We start from the raw sequence: 21,304 nt of genomic DNA, 5'->3' as shown, positions 1-21,304 counted from the left end.
ACAACACATTATTCAACTACCTCAATCTTTGGAGCCTGTTGTCATCACATGAAACAATTTTAACATAACTTATATTCTAATAATATTAAATAATTAATTGTAATTAATATTTTTTATATATATAAATATATATTTATATATAATCCGCTGAGTACATTTCAGCTGTTAAATATATATATATATATATATATATATATATATATATATATATATATATATATAATATATAAAAAATATATATATATATAAAATAACTTTTGCTTGTATGGCCAACCTCTGTCCGAAACGTTGTTTCTCTGTATTGTACTGTACAACTGTACTTTGCTACAATTTTGAATCTCTCTCTCTCTCTCTCTCTCTCTCTCTCTCTCTCTCTCTCTCTTTCTCTCTCTCTCTTTCTCTCACACACACACACACACACACACACACACACATACACACACACACACACACACACACACATATATTGTGTAATGTGCTTACCTGTCTCTGACTTTTTATTTCATCTGTCCTGTCTTCATCTTTCCTCTCTTCTGCTATTGTCCTGTTGCTTTTTATCCTCTACACAAGTCCTCAGTTGTGGTATCTCTCCACCTTTTGCTGCTCTTCTCGTCTTTTGTGCAGCTGCATCTGTATCTTGTTTACTGCCAGATCTTCTTCCCTCTTTTCTCTCTGCTAATTTACACATTCTCTCTCCGGCTTTGTTATTTGTGTGTCTCTTCTCGTTTGTTGGTCTTGACTTTTTCTCCACATGGCACTCCTCTGAAATGTTTTACTGCTACTTTTTACCTTTTCTCTCCTTTCCTGTTTCTTATATCTCGCTTTTTGTCTTGGGCTGGTTTCTTAAAGTAGGCTAAATATCATTGTTCACAATCCAGCACATTGAGGCCACCTACTTTGTACATTTTTGTGTTTCCCTGCTTTAACACACCAATTTCAACTCAGGAATGGGGCTTACTGATGAGGTAATACTTAAAAGAAAAAAAAAAAAAGGTGTGTTAGAGCAGGGGCTACACTAAATGTGCAGAGCAGTGCCCTACACAGTTAAGTGTTTTCCTACTCTAACGCATTCACTTCAACTCAGGAAAAACTGTTTAATTAGTTGAGTGGTTGGATCAGGTGTGTTGCAGGAGAATACCGAAATATGCAAACAGTAGTATGCCAGGACCAGGGAGGTGTTGCAGACAGCGGGTTTAGCAACTAATCCGGATCTGTAGACTTTTCTAGCCTGTTTGCTTGCGTAAATATGTGCTTTATATCATGTGCTTACTTTCCTAAAAAAGCACACCAACCCACAAATCATTTCTGTTTTAATAACTGAAACCAATGGGCTATTACCAGTGTATTATATGCTGATAAATACAGGCATAAACTACAACAGGCAACGAAGCATCTGCTTCGACTCAGGAAAGGTTTTGTTTGGCAACTGCTGTAACTTCTGCAGTAGACGCATTTCTGCTTGAGTAACTGTATGCGAATACAGAATTATACAGATACAGATCCATTTACACTTGTTTTAAATTTTTAAAAAGATCTATTTCTGACCACCTCTGAATGTGGTTAGAGTGGTCCGATTGCAGGTCATCTTGGCTCGAGACAGAGGTATAGATGAGTGGACTTGGGTCACCCATGAGAAAGCATTAGGTTTTAATGTGAACTGTTTGGTAGTATAAATATCTTTCTATACCGCACAATAACCCACAATAAGGAAAAACTACAGCTATGGCATGGATGGTAAAGTCCTAAAGATTAATTCTCACTAAATACTCAAAATCACTTCGGTTAAGTTAAATTTTCTCAGTTGACTGAGTGAAATTTTAACCAGCTGTTGTGGAACCAGTACATCTGAGTGTGTTAGGTCGAGTAAGGTCAACCTAGAGTTCAAAGTTAAGTATAAGGTTTGTGAAGCTCGCTTTCTGCAATACTCTCTAGGACCGGGAAAGACAAAAACACTCTTATGTCTTGTCTATTGTCAATGATTCTCTGCTCTCCTACTTTTCTGAAAAAAGTGTCAATTATTTTAGCAATACTTTACCATACTTTAGCAAACTTTACCATTATTTTACCATTACTTTACAACACTGCCAGTTCACTGAGACTTTCCTGGTTTATAGTGCTCCTTAGTGAAGTATGTAACTGAAGGATCGTTCACAGCAGCAGGGATGGGCTGTGCCAGCTGGAACACTCCCTTCAAGGATAGAAACATGTCAGCATCAAGAAGATTGCACATGCTAAGAATATCAAGAATATCTTCCTTCCCCTTTCCAAATAAGAAGTGTTTTGCAACTTCAAAATGTAGCTAAATACTGTAACTAACTTTCCAAGAGATTCCACAGAAAGGAACTATTCTAAGGCTGGGTTCCCAGATTCCCATTATTATGTCTACTCCATCAGCCAAAAATTGATTGTCCAGTCATTCTGTCTAGGGTAGAACAACTTCTGTTTGAGATGGTCTGAAGTACTTTGTAAATCTGAGCTTGAGCCAAGTGACACATCCACCACAAAATCTATCCTTTTCTGTTTTCTTCTGGGGCCAACATTGGGCTCTTGGATGTTACTTGATGTTCACATAAGGCCTTTGCACTTACATATCTAGTGGCTTTTCAGAGTGTCATAAATTGCATTTTAAAGTGCACTGCCTGGGCCAATTCCACAGCTTCCATCTGAAAGAGCAATTTGTAGCCCCTCTGTGACATTGTGGAACTTTTAAACATGACCACTATGTAAACCACTGAGCACTTTGATGATTTAGACAGATTCCTACTGCTGTTTCTATTTTGAAAGCACTGAATGACAGCAAGAAAGTTGTTCAGCATAGTGCTGACTGAATGCCTTTGACATGACCATCAAGTTTTTGAAAGCTGGACAAGCTCTCCTTTCTCCACCTCAGGCTCTTTCTGGAGTGCAGACAACTTGTCATGATTTACAACAGACAAACTGAAAAACAAATATACGTTTTCCAATAAATTGAAGAACTCACTGTGTTTTGGAACTGCCTTCCAGGTATGGCAGAGGGCTGGCATTAAAACATTTGGGGCTTTAGCACCGAAGGCCCACCCCTAATGAACCCCTGAATTTGCCCATCAGATGGGAGAAACTATGCAAATTTTGATCACCTTAATGGATTAAAAACATAAATAAAAGAAGTTTGTATGTTACATGAGTCAAATGGTAAGAGAAGTTTCTAAATAATTTTTCTGTAGGCTCTTCTTTAAGGTATGAACAATTATTTATCTCTTCTGCTATCTTTTTATCTCTTTTATCTTAAGGAGAAGTAAAAGAGGCTCTGTTGCATTGCCAGATGTGTTCTGTTTGTATTTTTATTGAAAGCAGTAAGATTTCAGATCCATTAGCCTGGCAAATGAAGAGTTCACTCCATATTTCTGCTGGCAATTCTCATTAGGTTCACTTTTCAATCCAATCTTTATGAATTTTGAATTTCTCATGACTGAAAATCAGCTAAATATAGTAACATATAATCGTTTGAGCTTCTAGAAAGAAATATCTAGAAAAGTCAAATCAGTTTAATTGCCCTCACATTGTACTTACACAAGAGTAAGGTGAAAGTACTTGTGTGTGTGTGTGTGTGTGTGTGTGTGTGTGTGTGTGTGTGTGTGTGTGTGTGTGTGTGTGTGTATATATATATATATATATATATATATATATATATATATATATATATATATATATATATAGAGAGAGAGAGAGAGAGAGCGAGCGAGAGAGAGAGAGAGAGTGAGAGAGAGCAGTGGTAAATGGATGAACTTCTATCTGAAATTTCCTTAGTGTTTATTATTTACTCTTTCCTTAGTGTTTATTTCCTTTGTTACTTAGCTCTCGCCCTCACCCAGTTAGCCTGTTTGTTCGTCGTTCTATTTTGTATTGCTAGTCTGTTTCTTTTATTAAACTTATTATTTATTTATTCTATTTGACCCATCCCATTCCTTATGGCTTCCTCATTTAGTTCCATTTCTTATCATGTCCAAGGCGCCGGCACTTTGCAAGTGTGTTCGTCCCCTTCACCTCCTCAACATTACATTACCCCTCATACTCCTCTGGCTGGTTTCCTTTTTTCTTCAAGCTCCGGTCTTCTACCAGAGGCCTGGGAGCCTAAGGGTCCTGCATAGAATCTTAGCTGTTTTCAGGACTACCCTCTTCTGTGTGGAGATCTTGGATGTTGTTCCTGGGATATGCTGCAGGAACTTAGCCACTTTGGGGGTCACAACCCCTAGTGCTCTGATTACCATGGGAACCACTTTTGCCTTCACCTTCCACATCATTCCAAGCTCTTCTCTCAGCCCTTGGTATTTTGCATGTTCTTTGATCCTGATGTTGCAGTCACTTGGGATTGGTACATCTATCACTACAGCCCTCTTCTGCTCTTTGCTCTTTGCCCATCAGTACTATATTTGGTTTGCTAGCTATTTTGTCAGTTTGGATCTTGAAGTCCCAACAAATCTTTGCTGAGTTATTCTCCATCACTTTCAGGGGTGTGTCTCACTTTGACCTTGGAACTTCCAGACTGTACTCAGCGCAGATGTTTCTGTATACTATGCCAGCCACTTGGTTATGACGTTCCATGTACACTCTGCCTGCTAGCATCTTGCACCTTGCTGTTATGTGCTCGATTGTCTCAGGGGCATCTTTGCAGTCTACATCTGGAGTCCTGCCTGGTGTGGTAGATCCCAGTCTCTATTGATCTGGTATACAGAGCTTGTACTGCCATGATTAGTGCTTCTGTGTTGTCTTAGAATCCTCCTCATTTTGCATCCTCCTCTGGTTTCTACTGTCTGACGTACTCACTAAGCACTCAATCGCTTAAGGCCATCATCCTGGGGTACCCCTGGAACTGTTTCATTATGGATAGTAGCTCTGATGTTCACTAAATATAATAAATATTACAGTAAATATTCCAGCTAATTCATCTGCTCACTCTATAGGCACATTTCCAGGAATGCTATCTGATCTGGCTGCTTTGTGGGTGTTTTTTGCTCAGCCACAGAGGCAGCAGAATTTTCCTCAGTGTGGGTGGAGTCTCTTTCAATGGTGTGAGCATGATAGGCCTCAAGACATGTGTAAAAACACATGTGTAGCTTGTCTGGGAATGAGGTGGTGGTGGTAGTTATGAGGCATGGTTTCCCCTTGAAATCTGTTAAATTGTTCAGCCCCCAACACATACTCTGCATACTGGTGGTGTTAAATTGTGTAGCTATTCATGTATGAATGAAAAAGTACTGGTAAAGATTCAGTTTAGTGTATGCCTTTTCTTTCTCTAGTCCTATACTATAGTATTAATCTTCATGTTTTCTGCACAGTAGCACAAAGTTCATGTTTAAACAAATAATCAAAGAGGCTGGATAGTTACTAACATGCTGGCTCATTCCTTTTTGCCAATTCACATATTTGAGAATATCTATTTTTTCATATCACATTCATTGTCTTTTAACCAGCTACATGCCAAAATATAGAGGTCTTCTGAGATTCGAAACAAAACAAATGTAACCCCAAATTACCTGTTTTTAGATTGCCTTGATGTGATTTCAAGTTTGATAGGTTACATCGAAGATAAAACATAGGCATAATCTTTGGCTGAACAGTATATAATAAAAAATAGCTCAGTGAAGCATGTGGGTTATTCTGGCTTTTGGTAGATTGACACATAGGTGGAAACACAAGGTGATGTTATTTCTTTTCCTTTATGGTTTTTCCATCTCTGAAGAAAGCCTGGTATGACTGCCTGATGAGATCAGCCTGCCTTCCTCTGGTGAATAATCTGTCCACTAACCCATCTTTGGATAAACAGGCACACATTCCCTGTCTGGTCTTTGGAGGTGCCTCCCTGTGCTCTGCAACGACCCGTAGGCCCCATCACTGTGTATGAGTGAAACCTGCATGTGGTTTTAAGTCTGCGTGTTTGCACGGCTTTACCCGCCAGCCATGGCAGGATAGAGGAGGCGATGCAGGGTGACCAGAGGAGCCCAAGGGGAACAGTAGAGGCTCAGCAGGGCAGATGGCATGTGCTGGGGCATGTTTGGGGGCATGTGTGGGGGCAAGGCCAAGCTTACTGTGAAAGAGAGTTAGATTTTCCATGGGCTTAGGGCAGTCTCGCACAGCTACTGCCGCTGAGTCGCAGTCAACAGCCACACAGCTGAGCCTACAGACTGGGAAAGGTCACAAAAGAGTGGCAAATAACTGATAAAAAAGAATGATATTGAATATGAGATAGACATAGAAGGAAAAGAAGATGGCAAAATTTTGGAGAGTGTGACAAAGATTTTCTTCTTTGAGCAGGGGCCAATAGCAGATGTCAGATTTTGAAATTCAGTCTGATACTCAAGTTCAAGTTCAAGTTCAAGTTCGGTTTATTCGTCACATACAGTCATACACAGTATAACACGCAGTGAAATGGTGGAGAGTGCTCTGTCCAAACTGAGGAAGAGAACCAGGGGTGCATAGAGAAAAAAATATATATACAGATAAATATATATATATATTCTATGTATGTACAAAAATATATTAACAATGTATGTACAATATATGTATATTATGATTATATATACAATGTACAATGTATATGGTTGGGTATATATGTACACAATCTACAGAATGTACAGATCCATTTTGTATAATACCATATCTACAGTTGTTGTGTAACAGGTTAATTGAGTATAAATCTAAATCTATATATACAGATGTACAGATATACAGTCATGTTACGTGGTGGTGGTGGTGGTGGTCCCCACAGTTTATCAGTTTCCCTGATTCAGGGCCCGAATGGCCTGTGGGAAGAAGCTCCTCTTCAGCCTCTCTGTCTTGGCCTTCAGGGAGCGGAAGCGCCTCCCTGACCTCAACAGAGAGAAGAGTCTATTGTTGGGATGGGTGGGGTCCTTCACAATTTTCCTGGCCTTGGTCTGGCACCGCTTGTAGTAGGTGGTCTGCAGGTCAGGAAGTTCCGAGTGAGTGATGCGCTCTGCTGAACGCACTACCCTTTGGAGTGCTTGTCTGTCCTGCTTGGTGCTATTCCCAAACCAGACTGTGATGTTCCCCGTGAGGATGCTCTTGATAGTGCAGGTGTAGAAGTTCCGCAGTACCTTGGAGGGCAGTCTGAAGTCCCTTAGGCGTCTGAGGTGGTAAAGACGCTGACGAGCCTTCTTTGCCAGGGAGCTGGTATGGCGGGACCAGGACAGGTCCTGCGAGATGTGAACACCAAGGTACCTGAAACTATCTACTCTCTCCACCGTGGTTCCACTGATCCTCACAGGTTGGTAGTGCTGCTCCTGCTTCTTGCTGCAATCCACGATCATCTCCTTTGTCTTACTGACGTTTAGGAGGAGATTATTTTCCTGGCACCAGTTTTCCAGGTGTTTAATCTCCTCCAGGTAGGCCCTCTCGTCATTGTCCGAGATCAGACCCATGACAACGGTGTCGTCAGCACTCTTAGGTTCTACTAGTGCCTTAGCAGAGGTGATATCAGCCAATGCATTCAAGACAATTTGTATGTATGGGATATATAAGCAAAGCTCACAAACGAGAGCTTATTGACTATTATCCAGTTTATACCGAATAGGTGTAATGAACATGATTCAGTGGAATTCATTGTTATTCAAAATTACCCCCCCCCCCCAAAATAAAAGAATGCTGGAGAATGGGTGTATATGCCAAACTGCTGTGTCTTCTTCCAATACTGCTGTACAGCACTGGTGATATTGATTGTACCCACATGAGCTCCTCTTTCACAGAGCTCAATCTAATTACCACCATTTAAGGCAGGACATTAAACAGGCTGTGGACTTGAACAGGAAATCCATGTGATTAGAAATCAGCTATAAAATGCTAGTGTACAGTTGTGGTTAAAGAGTTTGCAATTAAAGAGAAGCCCACATAACATTTCCCAAGACAAGGCAGTTAAAAAAGTAGGGCTACACAGCAAAACTCTCTTTTTCCCTGCATGAGTTTTGGAACTCATGTAAAAGTGCACATGCTTGCAGCATACTATTGGCCCATCACTGCAGGAGACTACAGGGAGGTTTGCCTGTGAGCATTCACCTGTGGATATGATAATACACTTTGATAGGTTCTGCTTCTCCAGGACGTGGCCACTGGCTTCTCCAGTGAGGTGATGGGCAGTGAACTGGAGCTGCTTTAGCAGAGCAGATGTGATCATTTTCCTTCCCTGCCTTGAAGCAGACCAAAGTGCAGCTCCTGAGGTTTGCTCACTAAGTCTGAGTTGCATCTGTCTTTGTAGCCAAAGGGAATAGGTATTCACTTTGCAGATGCTAACCGTTCGCCAGCTGCCGTCGGCCTGGCAATGTACCTGTCTGCCTCCCGAAGGGCAAAGTGATGGGAAGAGTGCACTGAAGAGACCCCATCACTCTGCTCCTGATTACAGTAATAGAAATGCTCTCAGTAGCCTTCTGCAGTACATCATAAGTTTTTCCTCTATCCATCTTGGAAGTGGCTTCATCCGAGCAAGAGAAAAGGAGAAAGTTGCATGTTTACACTGGCAGGGTCCGAGAGCTGTCATGCAGCTCCTTGTCGACTGGGCAAAGCAGGTTGAGTGGACTCGTCTCAGGCAATGATGGACGGACATGTGATGTCTCGGCTGAGAGGCAGGTGCCACTATTCTTGATAGTGACTGTCGGCCTTACTCAAGGCAGGATGTCAGTGTGACCAAATGTATCCTGCTAAATGAACAAGACACACCCACACACACCACATGGCATAATCAGATCTGCTGAGACACCGACACTCATGAGTAATACTTTTTTTTTTTTTTTTTTATAACTTTTAGAACTTTTGGGACAATACATTTGGCTTTCTTTTCCTCTGGTTTGATGGTAGGTGGGGAAATGTTTGCTTTTGGTGATCACATCATTGCATCAGCTCTCTGTGGCTTAAATAATTTACAGTCTGAGAGCAAGCAAGCTAAATCTGATATATGTGATGTGATATTGGAGTCTGGAGGCTTACTGACTAAGTGAGGGACTGTAGTCAGAGAGAAAAGAATGACTAAGAGGGAGAAAGAGAGACAGAGAGGGTGAGAAAGAATGAGAGAAAGCTTTCATGACATTCCTACCCCTTCAGTAGCCTGAGCCCGTGCACCATGAAAAAGGCCATTTTTGGTTGAGATGTTTTGGACAAGTCCTTGTAAGCTAAAAACCTCTGTCCTCTGAGCTACAGCATTACAGTGAATAAAGATGGCCAGGAAGTACACCAAAGTCCTTGCCATTGTGAGTGTGTTTTTATGATTGCACTAAATGACTGGAATTATTTTTAAATTGATCTTCTCTTTGGCATGGTTAACCACAGGGCATTGGCAGATCACTCCTGTCCTCATGAAATTTTGACAGAAGGTTTCGTGTCTGACTGCAGGTTTGGACTTGGCTATTAGTAAGTCGGTGAGCTGGTGGCACTGAAGTGCAACTCAGCACTTTCATGGATGAGTGGCTCCTAGGACTGAACGGTTTGAAGGTGCCCTGCTCGGATGACAGATGAATCCTCTGCTTTTGTGTTCAAGAGTAGACAGGAAACCTCTGATTTTTAAGGAAAGGAGAAAGCATCACCGTTAAATTCAAACACATGACATTACTGTCTGTGTGGTATAGCTAGAGGAAATGTTGGAGCCTAAGGGGGATGGGAGGTGGGAATGACACACATTCTCTTCTCAAAATGAAAGCTGAGTGGATTGTTTTGGAGGTGTAAGAAAAGTGTTAATTTAGCTGTAAATAAAATCTAGAATTTTTTTTTACAGAAAGTTTTCTTTAGAGTTCTCAAAAACATTGAAAAAGTAAAGAGCATTATTTAAAAGTATACAGTATATATTACCTTTTTTGTGAAACAGGTTTTGGTTTGTACCTTCTCTTATGTGGACTGTAAATTAATCAGTCAATTCATTGTACTCTTTTCTTGGTGTACTTGTACAAAACAAACATAACCTTCGAAGCAAAAGTAAATAACAAAAATTGAAACAACAGAAACCTGCTGAGTATATTTATGAGTGAAATTTACTTCCAGAAATCTGCTTTCGGCATGGAAGAGAAAGAAGGAAAAGAGAAGATCCCACTACAGAGAAACTGCAGTTTTGTTTCTTCTGCCACTATCCTAATATCTGATTTTAGTCCTCATAAGCCAGTGGTGACCTGAAAAAAAAAGGATATTCTCAATGGTGTCATCCAAAATGCTGGTTAAAGGTGTTGGTGCAGCCTGTGAAACCAAGCAGGACCATATACTGCCAGGACGACTGCTAGGTGTCCTGCCCCAGATAGTAGGAGAAGATGGGAGCTAAGCGTGGCACAGAGGGGGAAAGGTTCAGCCTCCCATAATACATCTGCGGTTTATGAGAAGAAAAAAAAAAGGCTTAAACTCTGAAAAGGTCAACAGTCAAAAGTATATAACTGGCTGTTGGATGAATCTCTAAGTAGAATGCAATTTAATTAATAAGGCTTATCTTGACTGGCTTTGTGCTGTGAACCCATAATCCCTCACATTTATCAGATGGCTATCAAGTAGATCGTGGTCAGATTCACCTGACGGTTATGATCACAGCTGAGCAGGGTTGATAACAGAGGTGACCACTGTAATGACACACCGCCATGCCTACTTTTAAAACCTGATCAAAGTGAGGCACTAAATGCTCAATGCTTATTTATCATGACCAATAGATATCTGACAATATCTGCTCCATAATACATAATAGGCTCTATTGTAATTTTACATTCTTGTGGTAGTAAAAAAATTAGATCTGTTGCAATGGTATAATGACCATATATTATTTTTGTGACATTCAGAGGCTTAAACAAGATGCAGGGACAAGACACGTTGAAACAGTCATTTCTTGACACTCTTAACAAAAAGGACGTAGCACTCAGGCTATCATGGTCAAACACTACCAACATCCACGATCAGACAAGAGACTTTTCTACATGCATGACAATGACACAAACAAGGATCAGGTGTGAAACATGAGGGCATGGCAAAACAGATGAACACACACACACACACACACACAAACACACACAGAGATGTTTGCGGGAGGGGGTGCCGTACCGTAACAGAGCCCCATCCCCAATGGCGTGACTCCCGGCACGCCAGCCTATTGGGCTGCGGCCCTAGACCAATGCCAAACGGCGAGGCAAGAGGACCAGACAACCTGCCACGGGCCGGTGTGAGCAGGACAGCGGGGGAAAAGACAGGGACCAGGACGATGACAAACACAGGGATGCACACACTAACGGGGACAGGCAAAGACACAAATGGGAACAAAGTGATCGGTACATTTAATGTAATCGGAACAGGCACGGTGACGTGGACAGGCACATGAACAATACACAAAGGATTGGCTAACAGCCTGGAAAAGGGGGAAGAAGCCCCAGCCAGTCCCCCAGTCATCAGCTGGGTCGGAGATCGATCAGCCTGGGGGGGATTCTCTTTTACTGTCTTGGGTAGCGGTGGCTGTTCTGGTTTTGGCGCATGCGTCTCGGGAAGTGCACCGGATTTATTGTCCTTTTCCGGAGCAGGCACTGGTGCTGCTGCCTTTTTGCCTCTACGAGGCTTAGGTGTAGGCGCATGCGCCCTGGGGCTGTTCGCCTTAGGGGGAGGAGTGACCTCCTCTTGCAACGACACCTCCTTCCAAGTCACCTGGAGCAGCTTGCTTGCTCCGGGGCGGCGTGCCCTGGGCAGAGCCTTGGATGCTGGGGGCTCATCATTCTCGGAGCCTGTAATGTCGCTTTGAGTGGGAAGATCCCCATGAGGGACCTCCTCCACCTCCATTGCAGGGTCCTCCTCACGATTGGACCCCCTGTCCGACCGCAGAATGACATCGCTATACTCCCCACACCATATATGGGACCCCCCCCCAAAAACATCCAGTGGGTTCTTCCCCTGTTGTGGACCCATGGAGTGAGGCCAGGATGAGTGAAGGTCTCTCCAGCAAAGGGGAGGAGTCCACAGAGTCAGACTTCGAGGATTGGAAATCATTATACCAGTCTTCGTAGCCAGACATGGTTCCGCACAACTTCCCCGCTTCCGCTCCTGGACCAATCTCCCCTGGACCACTCTCCCATATTGTGGGAGTCTGGAGGGTGCCCAAGAACACGAGAGGGGGTTCCCTGCAAGGGCTGTAGGAGGGTGTTTACTACCCTTCTTTCCCTTCCTCTTTTTGCCTTTCCCAGGCATGCTTCATCGGTTGGTGTTTTTGTGACGTTCGGAGGCTTAAGCAGGATGCAGGGACAAGACACGTTGAAACAGACATTTATTAACACACTTAGTAACAAGGACGTAGCATGCAGGCTATCATGGTCAAACACAGACAACATCCACGATCAGACAAGACACTTTTATACACTTGCGACAATGACACACAGCAAGCATCAGGTGTGAAACACAAGGGCATGGCAATACAGACGAACACACACACACACACACACACACACACACACACACACACACACACACACACACACACATACACACACACACAGATATTTGAGGGGGTGGAGGGGCCGTACCGTGACAATTATTTCTCAGTTTCTTTATTAAGATGAAAACAGAAAATACAGGAAATATATACTCAAAATAATAAAAAAAAAACCCCTCCCCTACAGGCACAACAAAAAGATTCCTACAGGCAAAAGTCAGTATTTAGTATGGACCTTGGCACTAAGTACATCTTGAATTTTTCTAAAGTAATATTCTGGTTCCATTCCATTATGGTACCATTCTATTTATGTTAAAGAGAGCCAGGTTCTTACTATTGTTCATGTGTAGGGGGAGGTCACACTAAATACTTGCCACTGTAGTCTACAGAAGCTTTTTTTTCCAGATTGTTTTATTTTTATTTTTTAATTTTTGTTATTTAATACACCCTACAAATGTACTGTATTTTCTAATTTTATTTTAATGAAGAGACTGAGAAATAACCATAAATGGTCATTATACCATTGCTAAAACAACAAATCTAATAGTGGCCTAAGACTTTTGCACAGTACCTTTTTGGGCTTTTAGAATCAGGGAGTGTGACCGAGACCATCACTTAGGAAGGTTAAATGTGTGCTCTGGCTGCTATGCCTCTGGATCTTTGGACTGGTGGTCAGAGCTCATGTTTACCTCCTGTCTTCAGCCTTTTTTACAGGCAGGGGCAGGATCCCTCTAAGACTTCCTCTAAGTCTCAGCCTGCGTTTAGATTCAAGCTATAGCAACGCCTTGCTCTTCTTGACTGTTGGGCACTACAGGAGGCCAAGGCCTGGGTGAAAGCTCCTGGCCTACTTTTCTGACCTTTGCATCTAAGTGGTATGACAATAAAACACTCGAACCATGCTAACAGAAACCCAGCGTCGACTGCAGTCAATTGGTGTATTGGTGTAATGCTCCATTGACCTAATTATAATCAAACTGCTGCATGCAAGGCAGCCCGCTCGGTTGGTTTGGTTTAAACACAATATCGTTACATCCATCCAGTGTGATTGTTTTGTTTCACACATATCTTGCATTAGACAGCAGTCAAAACCAGCATGTAACATGCTTAGTATGGAGTACATAATCTGTTTGTAAGCAGTACAAACAACAGCGGTGGGTGCTGTCTGTGCTTCTTAGCAAATCTGCTGGAGTTGTCAGACAGTGCCAGAGCTGAGTGGCACTGAGGTGTATGGGAGAGAGGCACTTCATCCATTTTTAAATAGAGATGGAAACTGGCTGAATGGTTCGCAATTGAAGGTTACTGCTGACAGGTGGGATCGTATTTCAGAGCAGGGCTGGGGTGGGGTGGGGTGGGGTTGTAGTTTAGCCTTTATGCACTGGCTGCTTATTAGAGTAATAGGGGTGGGCATTTCCTTTCCATTGTCTTTGCATTTCAGATCCTTGTGGTCACTACAAGTGACCCCCCCCCCCCAAAGCCCGTGTGCCCCAAAAATTCTACTGATCAATACTACACAATACTACTGATCAATAATAAATCTTTCCCAGCTCTCATAGCCTGGAAAGCATTATTGTCAGCTTCAGGTTCACCTTGGCCCTCTGCCACATGCAGTTACCCTGACTATGTGATCTTGCCTGCATGATCCATTTCCTAATTAGCCTCATTATCGATGCTGAAAAGCCGCTCAGCTTTATGAATGTATTTCTCCAAAGTTCACAACCAGGCCTGCAGGACCAGCTGAGACAGACATGGTCTTCTTCTACTGCATATCCTCACCACTAACTGTATCAGGAACAAATTAGTAATATATTACCTTTAAAATTTTATTTTGCAGTTTTTAAGCTGCAGCAAATTAAGATGGGTCCTTCTGGCCCTTTAAAAATTAGTGGATTATCCTTGGTGCTCTCTCTTGACCTCTGCTCATAAAGAGCTCCTGGAAACTGCAGGGAGAGAACAGAGCTGCTTTGGAGACACAGTCCTCTGCATCTTATAGTTAGCATACATTTAATTTAATTTTGTACTGAAGCTCAGTATAAAAATCATGGCAGACAAGATGTTATGGTAAATGTATTGCTTAAAGTTAATACGAAAACAGTAATATGCACTACTGCATAAGGCTGGTGAGAATTGTGAGGGACATTGATAAACACTTCCGGTGTGATGAAGTTGGATAAAGTTAGTTTTGCTTTAATATAATCTGTGAGTCACACTTAGTGATACTGTAGACTTTCCTTACTCTGACTTCTCTTCAAACGATTTGTGAGGTCAGTCAGAACACACAAACAAGTGCACTGTCCCAGAAGTCTTCCTGTTACAGCTATCTTCACAGCTTCACTTTTTTTTCTGGGACCTGGGAAATCAGACCTAGACAATTTGATCAGAGAGATATATATCTAACAGACAGAACTCCCTGGGCTAAAGCGGGTTGCTGCTGATGGCATGTACTGCCAACCCTCATTTGTGCAGCAATATCCCTACACTGCACCACCCTGAGTCTGCAATCTCTTCACAGGAATAAAAAATGACATTTCAATTTACCTTTGTTGTTGTGATTCAGCTCTTGCATACTGATTTCTTTTTTTTTTTTTTTCATGTTTCGGAGAAGATGAAGAGATGTGAAAACAGATTGGTATCCACCGTGGATCACACTCACCATTCTTGAATGGGAACCAAATGTTAATGTACCAGCCAGAAGGAGGAAATGCTGCTTTTTCAGTCCACAGGCAGAGTATCAGAGATAAGACCGGGTGAATGTTGGGTTTTACCATGCATGAAAACGAAATATGTCAGAAGTTACAAGCGCACACTAGTGGATGAAATGCTTGAAGCCCATAATGAAAAGCGTTACATCCTCATACTGCGCCCATGAATTTTTCATTGCTTGTTTGTCATTCTCAAGGCTTGTGAGGTCTTCTCCTCTCTTATCTATCCCTTTATCGAGGAAAATCACACGTATAGATGAAATCCTCTCAAAGGAGCACGGCCATCCCTGCACTGCTAGTTATGGATTCAGGGTGAATGCGCAGGGTAGGCTGCAAGTGAAAAGAGAGATGGACTCAACACAAAGAGGCTGGGTTCCCTGGAAACTGATTCAGGAGGGTTCTTTGCATTTCCTACACAACCTCATTAATCACAGTAATGTATCAGCGTCATGAGTGCTGTCATGTGCGCACATCCATTCTCCTCTTGCAAACAACAGATAATACACATCGTTTCTAAATTGTGGACATGACATGCAATATATATGCACACAAAACCATTATCCAAGCTCATTTGCATCTCATTAGCATTTTAAACGATCAATTCATTTTAACAGGCCATTCACTAAAATGGTAAAAGAGTAATTTAAATGAATGTGCGGGCAGAAAAGCTAAATGTTTCAGGCCATACTCCTGTGCACATAATGTTATAGACCTTACCTCTCTCTAAATTACAATACCTCACACTCCTGCATTCAGGAATTAACTGTAATATTTTTTGTGGGTTGAGCTGACATGAAATAATTGCACTCCTAGAATAATATTGAACCAAACAAAACAAAAGTACAGACTACTTCATGATGGTTTCTCTTATTCTCCCAGTGTTGTTCATCATGGCTTTCATGCTTTTATAAGCTCCCTTTGTGCATGAATATCATACCAGAGCATGTTGGCAAGATGGACAACATGAAACAGCATTGTGAGAACGGTGGAATCCTAGAATTTGAGGTCTGAAAAGCATTGAAGTAGCACTTTGTTTGCTACACAATGTTTTGTGGTCTTTGAGATTTAAGCATGTCGGTTTGACTGAATGCTCTGAGGTCACTCACAATCTACTGTAGCTAATAAGACATAAAGTTAACCCTTGCTTCCAAATTTCAATCATGACGCGCACACACACACACACACACACACACACACACACACACACACACACACACACACACACACACACACACACACACACACATACACACACACACACACCCATGCAGTGATGTGTGAGTGACACAGGGCCCACAACACACACCCCTCCCCTTGACATCCCAAAAGTCAAACCAGCATGTTTAGAGTCTCCTGGGATCAGACTACAGCTACGTCGGCAATGTCATATGGCATCAGGGGCAGTCATGGTTTTAATATCTGAGGCTATGATATAAGGCTTCAATGTCAGGTACTGTCATATGATGTTAAACAAAGTGGATTTAATGCCACTGTGATTCGACATATCTTATGATGTAAGTGGAGCAAATGATTTGCTTTTGGCCTGTCTATGTATGTCACTTTTGAGGATGGTAATATTTAGCCTTTCAACTTGTGTTTGTGGAGCCCAGCCTCATAGATAATGTTTCTAGAACCTTGTCTAACATTGTGTGAGAGTTCATAATTATAGCATGAAGGAGGAAACAGTTTATAGAACATTCTGCTAACAAGAAAAATATTTTTTAAATATCTTCTCTTTGACATGTAATAAAATGGACACAATGAACATTTACAGAACATACAAAATAATGATCAAATAATCTAAGAAGAATATTAGAGAAACATGTTTAGAACATATATTTGTTAGCTGGGTTGGTTATGATTATGATAGCCGAGAAGGATACGATTTAATGAAACAGTCATAAGATTTTTGACCATTCAGGACAGAAGCTGCTTGTGCTTCTACACTGACCCCAGTGTTGTCTGAGACTGAAGTCTATTTTATTGGAAACAAAGTTTGAATGATAATAGACTGTATACTAGACACTCTTATGTCTACATACTTAAACACAATGGCAGATATATCTTGTATCTTTCTTGTTTTCTGTTTCTGTTTCTGTTTTCTGAAGCATTTTCCTGAAGGATATGCTCCTGCTGTCAGTTTAAAATACTGTTGAGAGCACAGGCCTGGCCAGACATTATGAATTATGCACCATTAGCAGTCTAACTGTAAACAAAAATATTTTATTTGCCCCAGCACCATGTCGTGACAAAGGACAGCACACTCTTCATCACAGGGAATGTGCTACAGAGGCAGGAGAAAAGTGTTTACAGATAAACAGAACAAGGATTATTTACCAAATGGTCTTGAAACGTTGCAATGCTGACCATGTTGTTGTTGTTGTTGTTGTTGTTGTTGTTTTTCTGAATACACACAAGAAAAAATGTATTGTTTTACACAATGCCCCATCAGGGTGTGTGAGGGAGGAATTCTTCCGTTGCTGATTACACTTGTTTTCTTTGATATCCTCACACATCATTACCCATTTTGGTTATGTAAACATGAAGTGTTTTTTTTTTTAGGGTGCAGGGTGTCTATGGAAACAGTCTTTCAATGAGAATTTATAAGCAGTTGCTACTTTAGCACCATGGGCTGGCCCTCCTTGTTTGGGGGAAACAGGGGTTTATTTGAAGTGCAGGGCCATAACTCTTGTTACATGGGCTCTTTTCTCACATTAGCCCAATGCAGGTCACTCAGGATTTGCAGAATCTTGGCTGGCAGGGTGGGATGGTGGTGGAGGTGTAGATGTAGATTTAGCAGGTTTCACGCTACCTTCACTCATATGCTGTGTCGACGCCCTGACACATTTTTTGTCACAGGGCATGAATGAGATGCACACATGTCAGAATGCGGGAAGAGAAACATTTGTTGTGAATCTGAATTAAAATTTATCACTTTCCACAGCTCTAGGGGTGTCACAGAGTAAATTTGTGTGGTGTGACATCTGTATTGTAGAACAGCAGTGGTTAGAACTCATGGAATAAACAGTGTATTTGAATGTAAGAAATGTTAGCACAATGGCAACATTTGACAGCCTACAACAGTTAGAATAACCATGAACAATGCTGATGTGATTAGAAGCTTAATTAAAAATGTTAAGTGTTTCCAGAACAGCTTGTTCTTGTAATTAGCTAACAGTGCCATTAGTTCCGTTGTTCTTTATATGGTTTGCCATTTCTGCATTATATATTAATTATGCACGCACACAGACACACACACACACACACACACACACACACACATACATATATATATATATATGCTTTTTGTGCTCCTTGTTCCTGATGTTGCTACTACCACTTGGGACTGCTACATCTATCATTACGGCCCACCAATGCTATGTAATGATTGCCTGGACACACAGACTCCCTTGACCTTGTGAAACATTTAATAACATGGAACGTAAAAGACAATGGTGGCACTCACACATAACATTAACAGTGAACATAAACACACTTAACGCTAACGATAAAGACTATAACATTAACACAGGCTAGACAAACATGGATACTTATATTATACTCAGATGCTAACAAACAATGACCAGCAGTGAGCCATGCACTGACAGGGGTTTAAATAGACTGACAAACACTAAACGATAAACTCCGTACAGGTGCATGCCATCACGGGGGTGTGGCTACAAACATGAGTGAACCCCCCCTGCACATGGCAGGCCGTACCATGTAACTTGTGTGTGTGTGTGGGGGGAACGTCCCGTGACAATGTCCAGTTGATTATCCATTACCATTTTGTCTTTCTGTATCGGGAAGTGTCCACAGGATAATATCTGCATCTGGAAACATCCACAGGATATTAGTGTGGTCATTCTCCACGTCCTTCAGGGGTGTATCCCACTTTGACCTCGGAACTTGCAGCCCATACTCGGCACAGATGTTTCTGTATACTATGCCAGCCTCTTGGTTATGATGTTCCATGTACACTCTAGCTGCTAGCATCTTGCACCCTGCTGCTATATGTTGGCTTGTCTCAGGGGAATCTTCGTATCTTCTCCTGGTGTGGTATATCCCAGCCTCTATTAATCTCATATTCAGAGCTTGTTCATCTTCTGCCATGATTAGTGCCTCTATGCTGTCTTTCAATCCAGCCTTTTCCAGTCAATGGTAGGATATTTCTCCATATCAGTCACTTCCACTATTTGTCAGTGGTACATACCGTGCAGAGGTTTATCTTCCCATGATGGTTTCTTTTCCTCTTCATTTCCAACCTCCTCGGGTTTCTTCTGTCTGAGGTACTTACTAAGTGCTTTATCACTTGGGACCATCATTCTGGTGTACTCCTGGATCTTGGTTGTTTCATCCTGGATAGTGGCTCTGATGCTCACTAGTGCTCAGCCCCCCCTCCTTCTTCTTAGTGTACAGTCTCAAAGTGCTGGATTACACCACTGACAGTACAGGAGGTTGGGGGATTGAATCCCAACCAGAGTATTTACTGTGTGGTCCCTTAGGCAAGGTCCTTAACACTACCTGTCTACCTCAATAGCAATGAGGGCTTGAAATGAGAGTCACACACACACAGGATGTTTCAGACAGAAGTCAATCAGCAACTATTCAAGCAGTGCTTCTAAATGAGTAGGAGAAAGAACCAGTTTATATTTGAAAAAGTAGATGTTAATAGATATCTAAAAGGCAACAATGATGCATTTAAATAATTTAGCTGTTTTTATGTATTTAGAGTTGTATTATTTCAACAACATCTGTAACCATGATAGAATGATCAGCTGACATTACATGTAAATAACAGACCTAAGCACATGGGTTAATTAAAAATATGAAATAACATAAGCATGGAGGATTAAAAATGAAACAAAAATAATTTCATAAATATTTGTATGTAAACAAATAAAACATTGCAAAAGACATCATTCTAAACATCTGAGAACTGAATTACTCCAGCATTTATGCATTTTCATGGATGGACTTGTGTTAGAAGACATTTCCAAAAACACACATCACCAACTCTCTTCAACCAGGGCAACAATGACGTTGATGTGTAGTCTCACACAAAGCTTGCCTGTCGTTCTCTGTCCCATACTGTTAATCTCCCTCTGTGCTGATTTTATTTACTGTATTCAGTATGATGTTACTTTCACCACATTGAGGATCTAGTGTATGTATAAAACAATGCATGAATAATGGGACTTAATGATCCTATAAGGAATTGTAAGAATTTTATTTTTTAATATTTGATGATCCTACATTATGAGTGGCAAAAACTAGTAACAACAACATTAGTCTGTGTGCAGCAACTGACTGTAGATTTGAGAAAGAACTTTTGTGTGCTTAATCTTAACCACACTGCACTTGCGTCCACTGAGAAGAGTCCTTATCATAGATTACTTGATTTAAAATAAAACATATTCTCTCTGGGGTATGATAGAAACAATGTAGTCATTAACTGTCCATCTATTGGGGTTCTATCTGCACACTATTTTATGGGATAAAAATGATAAGCTAAGGGCAAATGTGGTTGTTTATTCACCTCCTGGGAGCTTTTTGGTTTTTAATTACCTAAGAAAGCTGTTTACTTGTGCTCTTTAATAGAGGAGAAACATGGACATATTGTACATTCCTGTTGCCAGATGTCATTGCTTTCGGCAAGGACTCACTCCCTTGCTCTCTTTCTCTCTCTCACTTTGTCTCTTTCTCTCTCACTCTGTCTCTTTGTTTCTCATTCTGTATCTCTCCTCCTCCCTCAGTCTCATGATCATGTTGATAGGTAGAAATAGATGTTTTCCTCAGCAAATACTGACATTTCAAGAAGGACAGTGGTTCCTGCATCTGAAGAGCAATTTCGCATGTCTGCATCTGATGCTGAGCACATTTTCTCGGTTTGAGGGAGGTGCTGCTCCTATTCACTGGCTGTCTGTCTGCAGTAATAGGTCTGGATGTGTGACTTGGGAGTTCCCCTCATCTGATTTGCCTTTATGAGAGTGCTCCTGTGAGGAACAGAGGATTGTGGGTAATCAGTGTCCTACTGACCCCTCTGCTTCACCCCACATTATAACTTGTCCATGTCCCACCCACACTGCATTTCTGTGCTCCCTGTTTAAAGATAAATGTTTAAAATAAAACTTGTATTTGACTGTTCTGACAAAACAACACTTTAATTTCCATACCAAAAATGTAATGC

The 21,304-nt window shown here is 41.4% G+C and overlaps 1 long non-coding RNA gene across 7 annotated transcripts in view; it reads left to right on the top strand.

The window, feature by feature from the left end:
- Positions 1-21,304, top strand: part of LOC113571131 (uncharacterized) — a 95,014-nt gene that overhangs the window by 51,055 nt on the left and 22,655 nt on the right. Inside the window, exon 4 of one of the 7 annotated variants that reach the window (XR_014125678.1) lies at positions 15,018-15,253. The exons of the other annotated variants lie outside the window; for them this stretch is intronic. This is a non-coding gene — a long non-coding RNA (uncharacterized LOC113571131). Of the gene's footprint in view, positions 1-15,017; positions 15,254-21,304 lie in introns of those variants that run through there. 7 annotated transcript variants of the gene reach the window in all.

The sequence above is a fragment of the Electrophorus electricus genome, chromosome 10 (assembly GCF_041902795.1).
Source record: "Electrophorus electricus isolate QZ-2024a chromosome 10, ASM4190279v1, whole genome shotgun sequence".
Lineage (NCBI taxonomy): Eukaryota > Metazoa > Chordata > Actinopteri > Gymnotiformes > Gymnotidae > Electrophorus > Electrophorus electricus.
The sequence above is the reverse complement of the archived record's forward strand: the minus strand, read 5'-3'. Positions and strand labels throughout refer to the sequence as shown.